The sequence below is a fragment of the Rattus norvegicus genome, chromosome 1, assembly GCF_036323735.1.
Source record: "Rattus norvegicus strain BN/NHsdMcwi chromosome 1, GRCr8, whole genome shotgun sequence".
NCBI lineage: Eukaryota > Metazoa > Chordata > Mammalia > Rodentia > Muridae > Rattus > Rattus norvegicus.
This window is the reverse complement of record NC_086019.1, coordinates 122,082,356-122,100,171: the sequence shown is the minus strand read 5'-3', so window position 1 is coordinate 122,100,171 and position 17,816 is coordinate 122,082,356. Positions and strand designations below refer to the sequence as shown.

Here is a 17,816-nt window from a genome sequence, read left to right as displayed (position 1 = left end):
AAAGAATGAATCTTGGCAGGGCCATATTGTTTAGAGAGGAACATAGTCTGCATGAGTGTTGGATAAGTGGCCTTCTCCAGAGATAGTTTTCAGTGAAATAACTCTTGTATATTTGGGGTAAGAAGAGTTAGATAAACTTAGGAGATAGATTTTTGTAGAGTAACATACCTCCTTATCTTTGGCTGGACTACGAGGAATGCTTTCGTTGAACAAAGAATTCTAAGTGGTTCTACATCCTCATAGTGAGAGAGGAAGTTTGAGCAGTAATTTGCCCACCAGACTGTGTAACTACATCAAGGGTGATGGAGGAGGGGGCATAAGGTCTATGTGCTCTGGGACATGCAAGCTCAAAGCATTATTGAAAACTGTCCTATTTCTCATGATTTTCACGCTTTTTACAAGTCTTGACTTCACACTTGGTCCAGATTTTCTCCCTCATGGTACTCTCTTCTGGATCCAAAACAATTTTGTAACATCTCCATACCGAAGCTAACTAAGACAAAATAATGAGTCCAATAAAATTATTAATTATAAATAACATTTACAAAAATAGTGTTACTTAAGAACAATATCTGGTAAATTTTGTAATGAAATAAACTACCCAAAGAAAATACTAAACATGAAACAATGATGAATGATTTTCCTTTCGGTACACTTCCAATATTTCATAAAGTATAAAGAAATGTAAATACAATAGAAGTAACATATTCAATGTTGATAAAAGATGTGATGGCACAAGCAGAGAAATCTGTGAGTTGATAGAATGTTTGCTTCTCTCAATTGCTATTGTTACTTCTGTCATTCATACTATGGTCTTTATTCTTATATCTTCATTTATCAGAATCCTGCTCTACATTGTATATAAGTATAATGTCAAGTACAGCAGAAGAGAATGATATCACACCTGGATCAGGAGTATAATTAATATTGACATATTCTGAATTGTCTTACTTAATGCCTTTTCAACTCTTTGTACCCTGAATTCTGCCTTATGTTGTCACCTTCTAAGAAAGATGACCTAGAATCATGGGGCATATAACCTTAGATTTTTAAATGTACAAAATGTGACTTTAGTCTACAGGGGAAACTTTCAACTAAAGTTCTCCACAAAAGAAAAAAAAACATCAATTAAATGTTTGAGAAATTGTGTGAACTGCAAGAAGTTTGCAATTGTTGATATTTGGAATGCTAAAGATCTAAAACCAAAATACTTTGCACTTTTAGTACCCTTATTAGCAACTTCTCACTCAAGTCTGTCTCACTTAACCTACTTTCAATTAGTTTGTAAAATTTTGGAATTTATTATTAGATCGCTAGCTAAATAAAATAAATATAAAAACTAAGACTATCATCAAGACTTATATAAAATCTATAGTAGGTATTTTCACATTTCCATACCCCTTTAGTTGATTTACCTCATAAAAATACTTGTTAAACACTAGTATATGATTATTTTGTATAATGTGGCTATAAGTCTGTGTAATCACTTTAGTGTTGGAACATGTATTGAAGTCATACCAAATCTCACTTCCCACCTACTGTCATTCATATTTGACTAGAGTAAATAATCTATTTTTTCTTTTTTTAACTTCTATTTTTCTTTGATATTTTATGTATTTACATTCCAAATGCTAACCCCAATGTATATCTTATCCTCATTCCTCTGTTGATGAACATCCATGTTCTTTCCAACTTCTGGCTATTATAAGTAAGGCTACTATGAACAAAGTGGAGATTGTTTTCTTGTTGTATTTTGGAGCATCTTTTGGGTATATGACCAAGAGTAGTACATGGGTTGTCCAGTACTATGTCCAGTTTAAAGAAGAACCTCCAGACTTCTTTCCAGAGTGGATTTACCAGCTTGCAATCACACCAACAATGGAGGAGTGTTCCTCTTTCTCCACATCCTCTCCATCATCTGTTGTTACCTGAGGTTTTATCTTAGCCATTCTGACTGATGTGAGGTAGAATTTAAGAGTTGTTTTGATTTGCAATTCCCTGATGATGAAGGATGTTAAACAGTTCTTTAGGTGCTTCATGGTCGTTTGATATTCCTCAGTTGAGCATTCTGTATCCCATTTTTAATAGGGTTGTTTGGCACTCTAAAGTCTAGCTTCTTTAGTTCTTCATATAATTTGGATATTAGCACTCTGTCATTATGTATGGTTGGTAAAGATCTTTTTCTGATCTGTTGGCTGCAGTTTTGTACTCATGACACTGTTCTCTGCCTTACAGAATGTTTGCAATTTTATGAGATCCCATTTGTCAGTTCTTGATCTTAGAGCATCTGTTATGTTCAGGAAAATTTCCTCAGTGCCCATGTGTTCAAGGCTCCTAACCACATTTTTTTCTATTAGTTTGAGTGTATCTGGTTTGATGTGGTGGTCCTTGATCCACTTGGACTTAAGCTTTCTACTGGATGAGAAAAATGGGGCAATTTGCATTCTCCTATATCAGGACCTGCAGTTGAACCAGAATGATTTGTTGAAAATGCTATCCTTTTTCCACTGAATGGTTTTAGCTCCTTTGTCGAAGATCAAGTAACCATATGCGACTGGGTTCATTTCTGAGTCTTCAATTCTATTCCATTGATCTACCTGCCTGTCTGTGTACCAATATGTACAGATTTATCACTATTACTCTGTAACACTGCCTGAGGTCAGGGAGGGTGATTTCCCCAAGTAGTTCTTTTATTGTGAAGGATAATTTTCAGTATCCTGGGATGTTTGTCTTCCAAATGAACTTGCAAATCACTCTTTATAACTCTATGAAGAATTGATTTGGAATTTTGATGGGGATTGCATTGAATCTGTACATTGCTTTTGGCAATATTCCTGACAAACAATCTTTGCTTACATACTAGTAAAAGAATCAATTTCTTGTAACATCACATATATTAGGTATATAGGTTTCACTCATGAGGAATTTTATTATGCTGTAAAAAATGCCTGATGTGCCCTAATTCTTGTAAAGAGATATATGGGGAACAGATATGATGCTGAGTTTTAAGGAAATAAAATAGTTTTGAAAAGGATAATAAATTAGAGTTGTGTTTTATTAATATATACTCATTCAGTGATATTTTGGATTTCATGATGCAGGATGAAATTTTTCTTTTGAAGAATTCGATTCGTTGGCTGAGGAGAGAATTCAATGGATGTCCCATTGGTAATGCACTGAATTTAAACTACTGTGATTCTCAGGCAAGCATGATTCAATGCATTCGACCATTTCCTAAGTCCAAAACAATGGCATGAAGAATTTACAGTTTTGCTTTGTTTTGTTTGTTTTTTTTCACGAACATACTGTATACCTGGTGAGGAGGTGTATGGAAATTCGGAGATTTTTTTGAATAATAACTTTATTCAACATGCTAACAAACATTAGTTAAAAAAGCAAAAACTATTTTGCCATCAGATTTCATAGGTATCTCTTGATTCTACTTTCTCTTCATCATATTTTCGATGCCTTGTGAGAAATGTCTTCTCAAAAGATTTATTTCCTCTACTGGCTAACATTTTCAAAATCTACTGATCCTTGAGAATTATCTTGTTTAATATCGCTCTCCCTTTTCCCCCTCTCCCCCTCTCTCCTTATTACTGCTTCATCACACTAAATATAAAAACAGAAATTAAGTGGAGCACATTGTATTTTACATTCAGTCTTGTAGCCAGAATCCTCCACAATTTCCCTTTAATGTGAGGGCAACTAAAGTGAAGAATACCCTACCTTGGATGGGTAATATAATCCCTGGCCATCTGAGTTCAAACAGTCAATCAATTGTGATAAAGAAGAGACCAGCATCATAGATGTGAAGTCTCTGGAAAGTCATGCCTCAGGGTCAGCATGCAGAAACGGTGTTCCAAAAATGATGAGGTCATAACTCTTTTACTCACTAGGAACTAGATTCACCCAAGAGACACTGGTTATGAAGGCATCAAGACATCATGGACAACAGCTGACAATTGTCACTGTGTAGAAGGGATGGGTCCCCTGATACAGACCAAATGTGTCTACAGGATAAATTGCAGCCCAGTTGCAGCAAGGTACCCCACTTTAACGGGGATGCAGTTAGCAGATGATGACCAGCAAGGTCAGTAGCATCCATGGTGTGGAGTCAGCCATAGCCTTGAATAACTGTACATATAAAGCAAAGGGCAGAGCTAGGAGAGTTTCCCAGACCCTTTAAAAAATACCAGAAAATAGTCAGTGGATCACAGGTATAAAGATGTTGAGTTATTAACACCATTGCGGTTTGATTTTTGCTCTGGTTACATCATTGCTTGCTTCTTCTTTCTTGAGGTAAGAATGTATATTTTTGTTATTTTGTGTTTTTTTTTTTTGGTTTTTTGGAGCTGAGAACCTAACCCAGGGCCTTGTGCTTGCTAGGCAAGCACTCTACCACTGAGCTAAATCCCCAACCCTAGAATGTACATTTTTAAAATGAGACTTTGGAGTTTTATTGAGAATTAGGATTGTGAAAGACTTGGTAATGGAAATGTTGTGGGACTTTTAAGTCCCAGGACAGATATGCTTGATATTCAACCTTTGCTATTATACTTGCCTAACATAAACAGATTTGAATTTGACCTTCATCACAAATGCAGATATAATATACACACAAGGAACAGCAGCACCCAGGAGGTAGAGGCAACAAATACGAAGCTACAGGTCATCCAAAGCATTTATCAGGTCAGCCTGAGTTCATTTCAGAGAAAAGTAATATATGCTTTATGTCATTGTATGCTAAAAATATGTAACTATATTTTGATTTTTCAGTGGTAACATTGAAAATATTGACTTGGGGGTCAAAAGATACTTTAAGCTTTTAATCAGTGTTCATTCTATGAAAAATAATGTGGTCTTTTAAATTTGTATAGTATATACTTTTATTCTGAATTGGTTTTGAGACTTTGGTTACAATGAGTAGAATGCACAGGTTTGATTGAGATGTCTATTATTGCTTTCTAATTTTCAAATATTTGACTTCTGGTTGATGGCTGTTTGTGTAAGATTTTGAGATGCAGCACTGATGGACAAAAATATTCTTAGGGATGCCATTCTATCTTTCAAAAAACTGATGAAGACTCTCTGCTATCTGTGGTTAGAGAAATAAGCTGCTAATTCAGCAATATGGTGTTTATCACTCAAGATACAGAAAGAGAAAAAATAATCTTTTGCTACTACAATTTTAATTTTATTAATATATTTTTGCTGTGGTTACAAACAAATTTTAAATTATAATTCAGACTGTAAATAAAGTCAGAGTGTACTCTATGCCCATACCTTTTATGTTGTTAAATATGGGGATGTGCCAACATGACTGGTCTTTTTCACAAAAAAAAAAAAATTCTACAAGTAATTAATGATCGAAGCCAAATTCACACTTACAAATGAAATTACAATCATTCTAGATATATTGACTTAAATTTGTAATCACATCATTCAAGAGATAGAAGCAAAATGTTTACTTCAAATTTGAGGCCAACCCACACTACAAAATAAGACAATGTCTCACAAGTTCCAAAAATTAAAAAGGGTATGAACAAGAGCAGAAATTAAGTAAAGGAGAAAAGGTCATGGAGACAGAGGAGAAAAAGGAGAAGGAGAAAAAAAGGAGGAGAGAAGGAGGACTCTACTAATCAGACACAATGAAAAGCTCAAGAAACATGATTATAATGTTTATCACATGGAAATTAGAATTCTATTCTGTGGAAGGAGGGGATTTGAAAACTGAGCATACTCAAAATAGACATCTGACAGGACAAATGACAAAAACAGTAAGTACAGAATTCTTTATATTCCCAGATAGTGTACTCTGTATCCTTTTGATTACTTTTAATGTCTATTACTTCCACATGACTGCTACTCTTCTAGCTGCATGTTAAGTATCCATTGAATTAGGCATGTATAAAACCTCTTCATTAACAGATATTATAAACAGTACACAGATGTCTCTTAAATTTCCCAAATAACAATCTCAGTTCTAGAATTAAGATCCAGTAGCATATTATGAAAGCATAGTTATTATCCATAAAATATCATAGCATAGTTTACATCTCATATAATTTTTATTCTTAGATACTGTTGAGATGGTTATTCTTTCTCTCTCTCAACTTGATGATATTTAGAATCATCTAAGAGGCAAGCTTCTCTCATCCTTCAGCAGGGTTAATTTTACTAATTTCATTGAGGTAGGAGAACCTGTCTCTGTGTGTAGCATCAGGTTGAGGATCCTTAGCACTGGTCTATTCACTAACAAATTGGTTAGTGAAGAACTCTACATTCCAAGAACTCTATCAACCAATGTCCATAGACTGATCTTTTTACACGTATATCCTCAATTTCTAAGTAATTGTATGATAAAAACATTATTTATATTAAAACACAGGATTATTTTTAGGTATTTTCAGTCATAATCACACTTTGACAAACAGTACATGTATAGGTACAAAAAATTTTGGATTCATTTTCTTGTTTAGAAAACCCTAGGTGGTTGGGGATTTATCTCAGTGGTAGAGCATTTGCCTAGCTGGGTTTGGTCCCCAGCTCCGAAAAAAAGAAAAGAAAAAAAAAGAAAGAAAACCGTATATTATCCTTGACATTTGTGTTTATTGCATAAAATATTGAAGATAGAATATCCTTCATATAAAAGCTTTTATTTTCAACCTGCTAGGTAGCAGATAAAGATGGAAAACTGTAGGTTTACATCCAGTCTATTCTGCACAGAATCTTCCTGCCCCCCCCACAAAAGCTATTGATACAAACATTGGCTTTATAAATAATAAATTAGTATAACTTATGGAGTACTTGCTACCAAGTATTCTTTGACAATTTTGATGAATACAAAACTGCAGCATTGTAATTACAGAGGCTTTTTTTCTAATAGTAATCAATATTTGAGAGGTATCTTTAAAATCAAGATTGCAGAAATATCTTTTCAGGAAGCTTTAAATATCTGCAGCATTGGCAAAAGGTTCAGAGGGACTGATTGGCAGTAGCACAGCTTGTGTAATGGTTGTCATCTTTTTTTTCAGTATGATATGAATTCAAACATTGCCACAATTATCTGCTCAGTCCTGTATTAAAGCAAATTTAGGCGCACAGGGATGGTTTCTGAAAGTACTGCTATGGGATAGGAAGCTGAGTATTCCCATATGCATTCAAGTCACTGTTTTAGTTTCGTGAATGTTTTCCTTGCTTGATTTTATGGTACACAGTGGAGATTGTCCAAACTCAAACCACATTTAGTAATTCTTTATGCATGTGCCTTTTTCATGTAGACTTTGTCTTTCAGTAAAGGATATTACTAAGTTAATATCATATTTACATGCATTGAAAAATAATTGAGTGTACAAATATTTAAAATAGAAGCCTTTCTACACTTTTGTTTGTACTTCATTTTCATATTCATGAGGCATCAAAATCACCAAGGCTTAAAGTTGCATAGTGATACTGAGTGATGCTTCTACTTGTAAAAACTAATACTGCTCTGCAAAATTATTTCTCAGAACTCATGTCAGGAATCTCAAAACTACATGTAACTGCAGATATTGTGAAAATACAGCCTTTGGAACCTACATACCTCTACATATATGCACAGAGAGAGAGAGAGAAAGAAAGAGAGAGAGAGAGAGAGAGAGAGAGAGAGAGAGAGAGAGAGAGAGAGAGCACAGACACAAGAAGTTGGGGCTTAGAAAACAGAGAGACAGAGTCTCAGTGATATACATATACATATATATATATATATATATACAAATAACATTAATAAAATGTAACTAACTGTGGTGGCATGTGAATTTACATGTAGCACTTAAAATAAGAAGTAAATAAATCTCTCAGTTAAAAGCCAGCCGGGTCTACAAGTGAGTTTCCAGTCCAGCAAAATCTAACGAGTAAGACCCTATCTAAAATACAAACAAGTAAGTATCTCATAGCAACAGTTTTTAAAACAGAAGAAAAAATCATCATTGAATGACAAACCAATGCTTTTAGTAAACAGCAAACGTTATGTTAATGGTAAGAGCTTCATTTACATGAACACATCAGATCCTTTAAAAATCCACCTAATCAAGTAAAACCTGAGTAATGCAGAATGTTGTTAAAGTACCATCGTTTATTCCTTAGTGATTTCTCCTAATATTACAAGTGTGTAGTGCTTTTTTACATTCTATAGTTTTGTTACATTTTTCCTAAGCACTCTTTCTTTCCTTTGTATACCCATATAAAGATGCGTATATTTCAATATCCTGTAGTCACCATTGCCCAGAAAGCAACTTGAATTTGTCCTTGACCATATTATACAGGGGTTTATGAAGAACCTCCTCTTTCATATTAGCAATAGGACAGCTTCAAGTTCACATCTGCCTAACTTGTGTCATTAGCTTTAGAAAAGATTTTGAACTTCTGCAGCCTTGCAACCATGCACATACACCTGACTGTAGGATTGTGCTAGCTGACAAGCACAGACTGGGGTTTGGGAGTGTGATTAGTTAACTCAGTGCATCAGGTCCACCTCAAAGAGGCAGCCAAAGATGCAAGTAGCCCCATAATTTGTTTCATAGGTAGATAGAATTTTTTCACACTGAATATTGCAAATTTGTTGGGATAGAAGAATATTCTATAGATCTCAAACCTTTGACTCTGAACTGTCAGATCAGAAAACTATCAGATCAGGACCTGACTTCGTTTGTCCTGTCCTGTGTTGTGTTTGCTGCAGTGCACCTCCCCTAGAGCTGTCAATCTGCCCTGTCACTTCAGCTCAGTTCTCTTATAGGGTGAATATTAGCATTTCAAAGAGCTGACAGTATTGTGGATTGTTGGTGTGTGGGAGTAATGGTAGTCAGGAAAATAAAAAGAACATTCAAATTGTTATATGGATATTGCATAAAAATAACCTTCATAATGAAGTTAAAGTGGTATCTTGATATCTGCCATAGACTGAAAAGTATGAAGGGATAAAAATACTTGAGAGTAAACATACAGATTATAATCAGAGGGAAAGCACACAGTATATATATCACGTGGTTTGCACCTCTCAGTTTCTGAATAGTTAGGGGCATCAAGTAAGAATGAGTTTTGATTAACCCTATTAAAAATGGGGTTCAGAGCTAAACAAGGAATTCACAGCTGAGGAATGCCCAATGGCTGAGAAACACCTAAAGAAATGTTCAACATCTTTAGTCATAAGGGAAATGCAAATCAAAACAACCCTGAGATTTCACCTCACACCAGTGAGAATGGCTAAGATCAAAAACTCAGGTGACAGCAAATGTTGGCGAGGATGTGGAGAAAGAGGAACACTCCTCCATTGTTGATGGGATTGCAGACTGGTACAACCATTCTGGAAATCAGTCTGGAGGTTCCTCAGAAAATTGGACATAACTACATGAGGATCCAGCTATACCCCTCTTGGGCATATACCCAAAAGATGCCCCAACATATAAAAAAGACACGTGCTCCACTATGTTCATAGCAGCCTTATTTTTAATAGCCAGAAGCTGGAAAGAACCCAGATGCCCTTCAACAGAGGAATGGATACAGAAAATGTGGTACATCTACACAATGGAATATTACTCAGCTATCAAAAACAACGCCTTTATGAAATTCGTGGGCAAATGGTTGGAACTGGAAAATATCATCCTGAGTGAGGTAACCCTATCACAGAAAAACACACATGGTATGCACTCATTGATAAGTGGCTATTAGCCCAAATGCTTGAATTACCCTAGATGCCTAGAACACATGAATCTCAAGACGGATGATCAAAATGTGAATGCTTCACTCCTTCTTTAAAAGGGGAACAAGAATACCATTGGCAGGGAATATAGAGGGAAAGATTAAAACAGAGACAGAAGGAACACCCATTAAGAGCCGGCTCCACATGTGGCCCATACATATACAGTCACCCAATTAGACAAGATGGATGAAGCAAAGAAGAGCAGGCAGACAGGAACCGCATGTAGATCTCTCCTGAGAGACACAGCAAGAATACAACAAATACAGAGGCGAATGGCAGCAGCAAACCACTGAACTAAGAACAGGACCCCCGTTGAAGGAATCAGAGAAAGAACTGGAAGAGCTTGAAGGGACTCGAGACCCCATATGAACAACAATGCCAAGCAACCAGAGCTTCCAGGGACTAAGCCACTACCTAAAGACTATACATGGACTGACCCTGAACTCTGACCCCATAGGTAGCAATGAATATCCTAGTAAGAGCACCAGTGGAAGGGGAAGCCCTGGGTCCTGCTAAGACTGAACGTGATTGTTGGGGGGAGGGCGGCAATGGGGGGAGGGTGGGGAGGGGAAAACCCATAAAGAAGGGGAGGGGGAGGGATTGGGGGCTGTTGGCCCGTAAACCGGGAAAGGGAATAACACTCGAAATATAAATAAGAAATACTCAAGTTAAAATAAAAAAAAGAAAAAAGAAAATTGATTTTTCCCAGTTTTTAATTTCCATTCTTAGTATTTTTTTTAATTTTTTATCATGATCACAGTTTTCCTTATTTTACTCTTCCACATTCTGCCCCACCTCTCTTTCCTTCCAGATCTGTTCCCTTTCTATCTCTCACTAGGAAAAGAACACCAAAAAGAAAACAGCCAAACATTAATAAAATAAAATATAACAAGATAAACAAAGAACATAATATTGAGGGCAATCCAACAGAAGGAAAAAGAGCAGGCACAAGAATCAGAGACCCACTTTTTTTTTTTTATTAACTTGAGTATTTCTTATATACATTTCGAGTGTTATTCCCTTTCCCGGTTTCCGGGCAAACATCCCCCTCCCCCCTCCCCTCCTTATGGGTGTTCCCCTCCCAACCCTCCCCCCATTGCCGCCCTCCCCCCATAGACTAGTTCACTGGGCATTCAGTCTTAGCAGGACCCAGGGCTTCCCCTTCCACTGGTGCTCTTACTAGGATATTCATTGCTACCTATGGGGTCAGAGTCCAGGGTCAGTCCATGTATAGTCTTTAAGTAGTGGCTTAGTCCCTGGAAGCTCTGGTTGCTTGGCATTGTTGTACTTTTGGGGTCTCCAGCCCCTTCAATCTCTTCCAGTTCTTTCTCTGATTCCTTCAAAAGGGGACCTATTCTCAGTTCAGTGGTTTGCTGCTGGCATTCGCCTCTGTATTTGCTGTATTCTGGCTGTGTCTCTCAGGAGCGATCTACATCCCGCTCCTGTCGGTCTGCACTTCTTTGCTTCATCCATCTTGTCTAATTGGGTGGCTGTATATGTATGGGCCACATGTGGGGCAGGCTCTGAATGGGTGTTCCTTCAGTCTCTGTTTTAATCTTTGCCTCTCCCTTCCCTGCCAAGGGTATTCTTTTTCCTCATTTAAAGAAAGAGTGAAACATTCACATTTTGATCATCCGTCTTGAGTTTCGTTTGTTCTAGGGATCTAGGGTAATTCAAGCATTTGGGCTAATAGCCACTTATCAATGAGTGCATACCATGTATGTCTTTCTGTGATTGGGTTAGCTCACTCAGGATGATATTTTCCAGTTCCAACCATTTGCCTACGAATTTCATAAACTCGTTGTTTTTGATAGCTGAGTAATATTCCATTGTGTAGATGTACCACATTTTCTGTATCCATTCCTCTGTTGAAGGGCATCTGGGTTCTTTCCAGCTTCTGGCTATTATAAATAAGGCTGCGATGAACATAGTGGAGCACGTGCAGAGACCCACTTTTTAACACACTCAAGAATGACATGAAAAAACTAAGCTGAACGCTATATGTCCCAAGGAAACAGTGTAGACTAATAACAGGCTTCGAGACACAGCGGTCCACAGAGGCATGTCCTTTTCTTTTACTCATTGTATTTTGGTTTTTATTTCAAAACATTGTTTGGGTTTAAGATTCTTTTTTTATTGGATATATTTATTTACATTTCAAATGTTATTCCTTTTATCGTTTCCTGTACATAAGTCCCATTCCCCTCCCCCACCCCCATAAATATTCTCCCCACCCACCCCCTTATTGACCCCCTACAGTCCCCTGCACTGGGGGTCCAACCTACGCAGAACCAAGGGCTTCCCTTTCCACTAGTGCTCCAACAAGGCTATTTTCTGCTGCAGATGTAGCTGGAGCCCTGGGTCCGTCCATGTATAGTCTTTGGGTAGTGGTTTTAGTCCCTGGAAGCTCTGGTTTGGTTAGTATTGTTGTTCTTCTCGGGTTGCAAGCCCCCTTCAACTCTTTCAGTAAGATTCTTAAAGTATTTCTAAAATGCAAGCCTCTGTTGATCTAAGACAACAACAGTCTGAGGGTTTGCTAAGGCTGTTGCTTCTAAAGTCGTATTAATTAATACAAATATAACAGAGTAGCACCATTCAATACAGTTTTTGTTACTTCAGCAATATATAGTATAATGGGAATTATCTGGCATGCCAATATCTCCTGAACTTTGCTTATTATTCAAGTTTATTCTACAGCAAGTCTTTTTTTCTCCATATAATTTTTCATCACTATTTTTAATTTGTGTGAGGATATTAATGGTGATCAAATATATACATATGTTATATTTTATATAATATGTTGTTATACATATTATATATAAGTGTTTTATATATAGTGTTTATGTTTATTTTGTAAAAGACATTGTTTCATGGATTGTTCCTCAAAATATTTGTTATTCTATGACATAATATTTTATTATTTGTTTATACTGCTACTTTGCTTAAAGTACGTATGAGCATTATCAGGTTTCTGCGCCCACATTTAGAAACTTTTATGTTTGAAAGCATATCATATTCAAAGGGATCTCTTTAATACTGTGCTGAAAAAGACAGGAAGAATAAACTTCCTTGTCTTTTTCCTGATTTTAATGAAAATGTTTTGTGTTTCTCTCCACTTAGCATGATGCTGGCTCTGATATTGCTGTATGTGGTTTTATTTTTCTGAAACATGTTCTGTTTATCCTTTCCAGTGGCCACATTTCAAAGGAAAAAGGACACTTGCTACACTAGTAGACCTCTATGTCAGTAAGAATGTGTGCAGGTAGGGTTGGAATATTGAGAAGCCCTTTTTACTTTCTTGAATTTGTGCTCAATCTTGTGAAGGGCAGACATGTAAACCTAACTGTAGGAGGCCATGTTTACAACAGCAAGGTCATTTATAGAGACATTTATAGCATGTCTCCCTGTCCTCCAGCTTTTACCCAGTATGGGGGAGTTTTATAATTCTGAACTATATCTGAGTACTGACTGTTTCTTATTCACAATCTTTTATGTACTTATTTATCTTTGTGCAAACAATGCCATTAGTTTCTTATAAGATTGTTATCTACTGAAATAATCAGCAACTCATAATAAGAATGTAACAGAAATATTTAGAAGTGAATTTGACAAAATGGACACTTAGAAAATCAACGTTAGTGTGTTCTCTGCTAGGATCTTTTAATTCCCTAGACAAGGTTGTTGACCATGTTTGTAGTACCATTCCCAAATTTTCTCCTGTGGAACTGGCATCCATTCTAATTAATAATGTGGTTGATAAAGCACAAAATATTCATTGCACAATTGCAATATTAGTGCATGTTACCAGGCCATTATTGTAGCATATAAGGCTTATTATTGGATGAGAAAAACATTTTTTCTTTATGTAGTATGTCTAGCATTTTCTAGCACTATGAAATATAACCAATAGGGAAACTTTTCTGGATAGCTCAAGGTTGAGTTCTCTATGTCCAGCACACAAAGTTTATGGTGTGTATGTATACAACATGGTCTTACCATGAAATCTGCTGGGGCAAACTTAGACTCTTTCCCACTTTCACTTCTGTTCAACTATATCTAGTTGTATGTTGAGAGACAAAGCACTATGAATCAAAAAATTATTTTCAGAATATGATTGAGTTCATATGATTTGACTCTCTACTGCTTTGAATAAAATTTTCCATGAATTTTGTTTCTATAACCAGTAAGACTCTATCGTATTAAAGTAATTTCTCCTATAGGAACACTTGTATATTGGACATAGCTTCTTGGTTAGAGATGGGAGATCATGTTTAGTTTTTGGTCTCAGTAGTGGGAGCCAATTCACTATACTCTATGCAAACCATATGCATGATGTCATGATCTATTAAATTTCATATGTGTGTTAGTCAGGTCTGTTATATCTGGAAGACATTGGTTCCTTGGTTACATTCTTACCATCCCCACTGGCTCTTAGATTTCTCCCAACACCAAGATTCATGAGAGGTGAAGGGAGCACATTGATAGAGAATTTTCATTTATGACTGAGTTATCAAATTTCTCTTATTCTCTACACATTGTTCAGGTATGTGATTCTGCTTTTGTTCTCATCTATAACAAATAGTCGCTTCTCTGATCATGACTGAGAAATATACATTAAAGGAAATAACAGAATGCCATTAGGATTCATTAAATTGCTACATTTCTTTTGCAGGAAAAAAATGGTGTTTGGTATGTCCCTTGGTCCATAGTCTACTTAGTTTCCTTTTCTTGGGCACATGATCAATGACAGGAATGTGCCTCAAGGACTTGTTATTGAATCCAATCAAATAATTGTTACTCTCACCACATTTGTACCACTATTGCACCCATGTATACTGTAGACAACCCATCATTGTAATTGAAGGATTTAAGCTATGTTCACCTTTTTCTTTTATCTTCAGGAAGTATGAATAAACTTTCCGATCAATGAACACTATCTAGAAAGGGGTGATTTCTCCAGTCAGTCACCAGCTTACCTTCTTCATGCTCAATGAGATAAGTAAGTATTGTCTCATCAATATGACTTCGCCATCAGTTTATGTAAAGCATCAAATAATATGGGCAGTAACATAACTGCTTTGAGAGTTTGGGCTCAGTCATAAAATCTCAATTAGATGTAACCCAAACATAGCATTGGAGGGGGTTTTGGTAGTGAGAGATGGCAGTTAGGTTGTACTCTCCCCATTATTTTGTGATGTATTTTAAGAATATTCCATTAACATATTATTAAGGAGCCTCTACTTTAGTACTTTTCTATAACATTCTTCAGATGGTCCACACATTCTGGTGTCCCTTACCACACTTTCCTCCATTTAATATTCCCATTCCACTGTCAGGTAACAGCAAATGTCTCCAGATTTAGTTATATTTTTACTTATTTAGGAAAACCTTCCATCCTTTCTAGTTCCTCACTATATCTTACCTCTGAGGATTTAAGGATTCATACATGCATTTGTAAAGTATGCCTAACAAGCAATTTTATGTGGTCACATACTAAATTTTTCTTTAGGTTTCTAAGTACCTCACTCAGGATGACAACAGGGGTGACTTTAGCAGAAATAACCAACAAAGTGGAGATAGAACCTATATAGAACTCTTCAAGTATATAGATATAACCTCTCCTTGAGGGATGGGGCCAACCACTCATCTCAAAATTTTTAATCCAGAAATGTGCCTGCCAAAAGGAAAAACAGGGAAAAAATGGAACAGAAACTGAAGGAAAGGCCATTGAAAGACCACCCTATCTAGGAATCCATTCCATCTACAGATAAGAAACCTCAACATTACTGCTAATGCAAAGAAGCACTTGCTGACAGGAACATGGTATGGCTGTTCCCTGAGCAGTTCTACCAGTACCTAGCCAGAATAGATGCAGATACAGCCAATCATACTGAGCCTTGGAGACCACAATGGAAGAGCTAGGGAAAGGACTGAAGGAGTTAAAGGGGATTGCAACCCCATAGAAAGAACAGTATCAACTAAACAGACCACCCAGAGCTATCAGAGACTAAACCACCAGACAAAGAGTATACCTGGAGTTATCCAGGGCTCTAGGTACATGTGTAGCAGAGGATGACTTTAACTGATATCAATGGGAGGGAAGGCCCTTGGTACTGTGAAGGCTTGATGGCCACCATAGCATGAGTAGTGAGTCAGGAGTAGATGAAAGGTTGAAGAAGCACAATTATAGAGGCAAGGGGATGGGGTGAGGGAGGAAGTGATAGGGCACTGTGGAGGGATAAAAGTTAAAGTGGATATCATTTGAAGTGAAAACAAATAAAATCATTAATTAAAAAAATAATGAAGAATCACTTTTAGAAAAACACTTTTTTAAATGTGAGAATGACCGCGTTATTTTTGTCAGACTCCAAGGAGGAAGCAGTGGTCTTGACAGCCTTGGATGCAGATTTTTCCCACAGTTATATCCATTATTACTCTCACATCACTGCCAAACACTGTACTTGCTTTCAGAAAATCCAAAAAGCTCACTCTGTACTATGTGGAGATGCATCAAATAATATGAGGACATTCAGCCCGAAAGGTGAATCGTGTTTGCCTCTAAATGCATGTATGCCTCAGAATTTCCCATGAGGATAGTATATTTCTCCCAAGATGTTTTTCTTACCTGAATACTGACCAAATAAGTTCCTTGTTAAAACAACAACTGAAGCCACCTTCTAGAATGATTACACTAACAAGGCTTTAACCTCTAACTCACTATTAAAAATGATCTGTCTAGCTTGTCTTTCCATGTTAAATATTTTTGCTCTGCAAATTTCTATTAAACTTTGATAGACTATCATTTTTCTAGAATAGAAATAATCCTGTATCTAAAGTATCTATATCCTCTCTTACAAAATTATATATTAACCTTAAACCAATTCTGAATTCTTGCAGTTTATTATTAATGATTTTCACTACTTTTATGTTAGCTTCAGATTGTGTAATTTTTTTGTTTAATTGACTAAACTTTTGGTCAGTTTCTTTGTATTTTTATAATGATTCTCTATTCATTCTTACTACTCAAAGATTATTTTTTTGAGAGGAAAACAGTAACTGCTCCCCAAAGAAATGGAACCAGATTATATATATATATATATATATATATATATATATATATATATATATATATATATATATATATATATATACATACACATTGACATTGGTAAACCATAGGTTTCACATTGACTGGCAAATCACCACGTACCACTGTCAAACTTCTTTCATTGAACTTAAATAAGAAATTCTTGTTTCAGAACACCTCTAGAATATTTTGGTTGTGACATCATAGAAGGTATTTAATGAAATAAATATTGTCCATGCCTTATTACAAATACGATTGGGATTGGAAGTCTTCCATATTCTTCCCATCCCTGGAGTTCTAACCAAACATCCTTTTCAGTCACAAAGTTTCACTAAGAATTCTAGAATATATATTTGACAGACTTATAGAGCTTTCAAGGTCAAATATTCACAGGGGTCTCAATAGTCAAGTATAAAATAATAATTTTTAATATTTTAGAAAACACACAAGGGTGAAATAAGAATTGCAAATATAGTCATAAGGTTTTTTTGAATCTCACAAGCTCATAGACATTGTCTGAAATTTAGGGTTTTTTTTAGCTACAGAATTTCTTTTCTAAGTAGTCTTCTTACATTTTTAACCTTAGTTCTCTCACAGTTTTATTTTCCTTAGAGATATTATACTCCATACTATAAACCTGCTGTCAAAATCAGTCATATACCACAAATGGATGACAATCCATTAAAATATTGTTTAAAAAATTCAAATTTCAGCATTTAGTTCCTAAGACTTCTCTCTAGTAAGAATGGATTAAACTGAAATTTATATAACACCTAAGATCATAATTGTCCTCTTTTAGTTTTTTTTAATAATTTTGATTCTACTGATATTTACTATTGCAGAGCACTGTCAGAGGATTAAGAGACTGTTTAATGCCACATAAAGAAACTACTGTACAACAAATTGATTAATTATAGTATTACTTGTTTTCTATATTATTTTATGCATTTCAACAATGTGACCTCTCTTTTTTACAGTAATCCCACAAAT

General features: G+C 35.8%; 1 long non-coding RNA gene across 1 annotated transcript in view; it reads left to right on the top strand.

Annotated features, from left to right (window-relative positions):
* The window catches only part of LOC134483425 (uncharacterized), a 602,791-nt gene that overhangs the window by 20,041 nt on the left and 564,934 nt on the right, over positions 1-17,816 (top strand). The window contains exons 2-4 of the long non-coding RNA XR_010060299.1: positions 3,102-4,692; positions 12,931-13,001; positions 14,641-14,738. This is a non-coding gene — a long non-coding RNA (uncharacterized LOC134483425). The remainder of the gene's footprint in view (positions 1-3,101; positions 4,693-12,930; positions 13,002-14,640; positions 14,739-17,816) is intronic.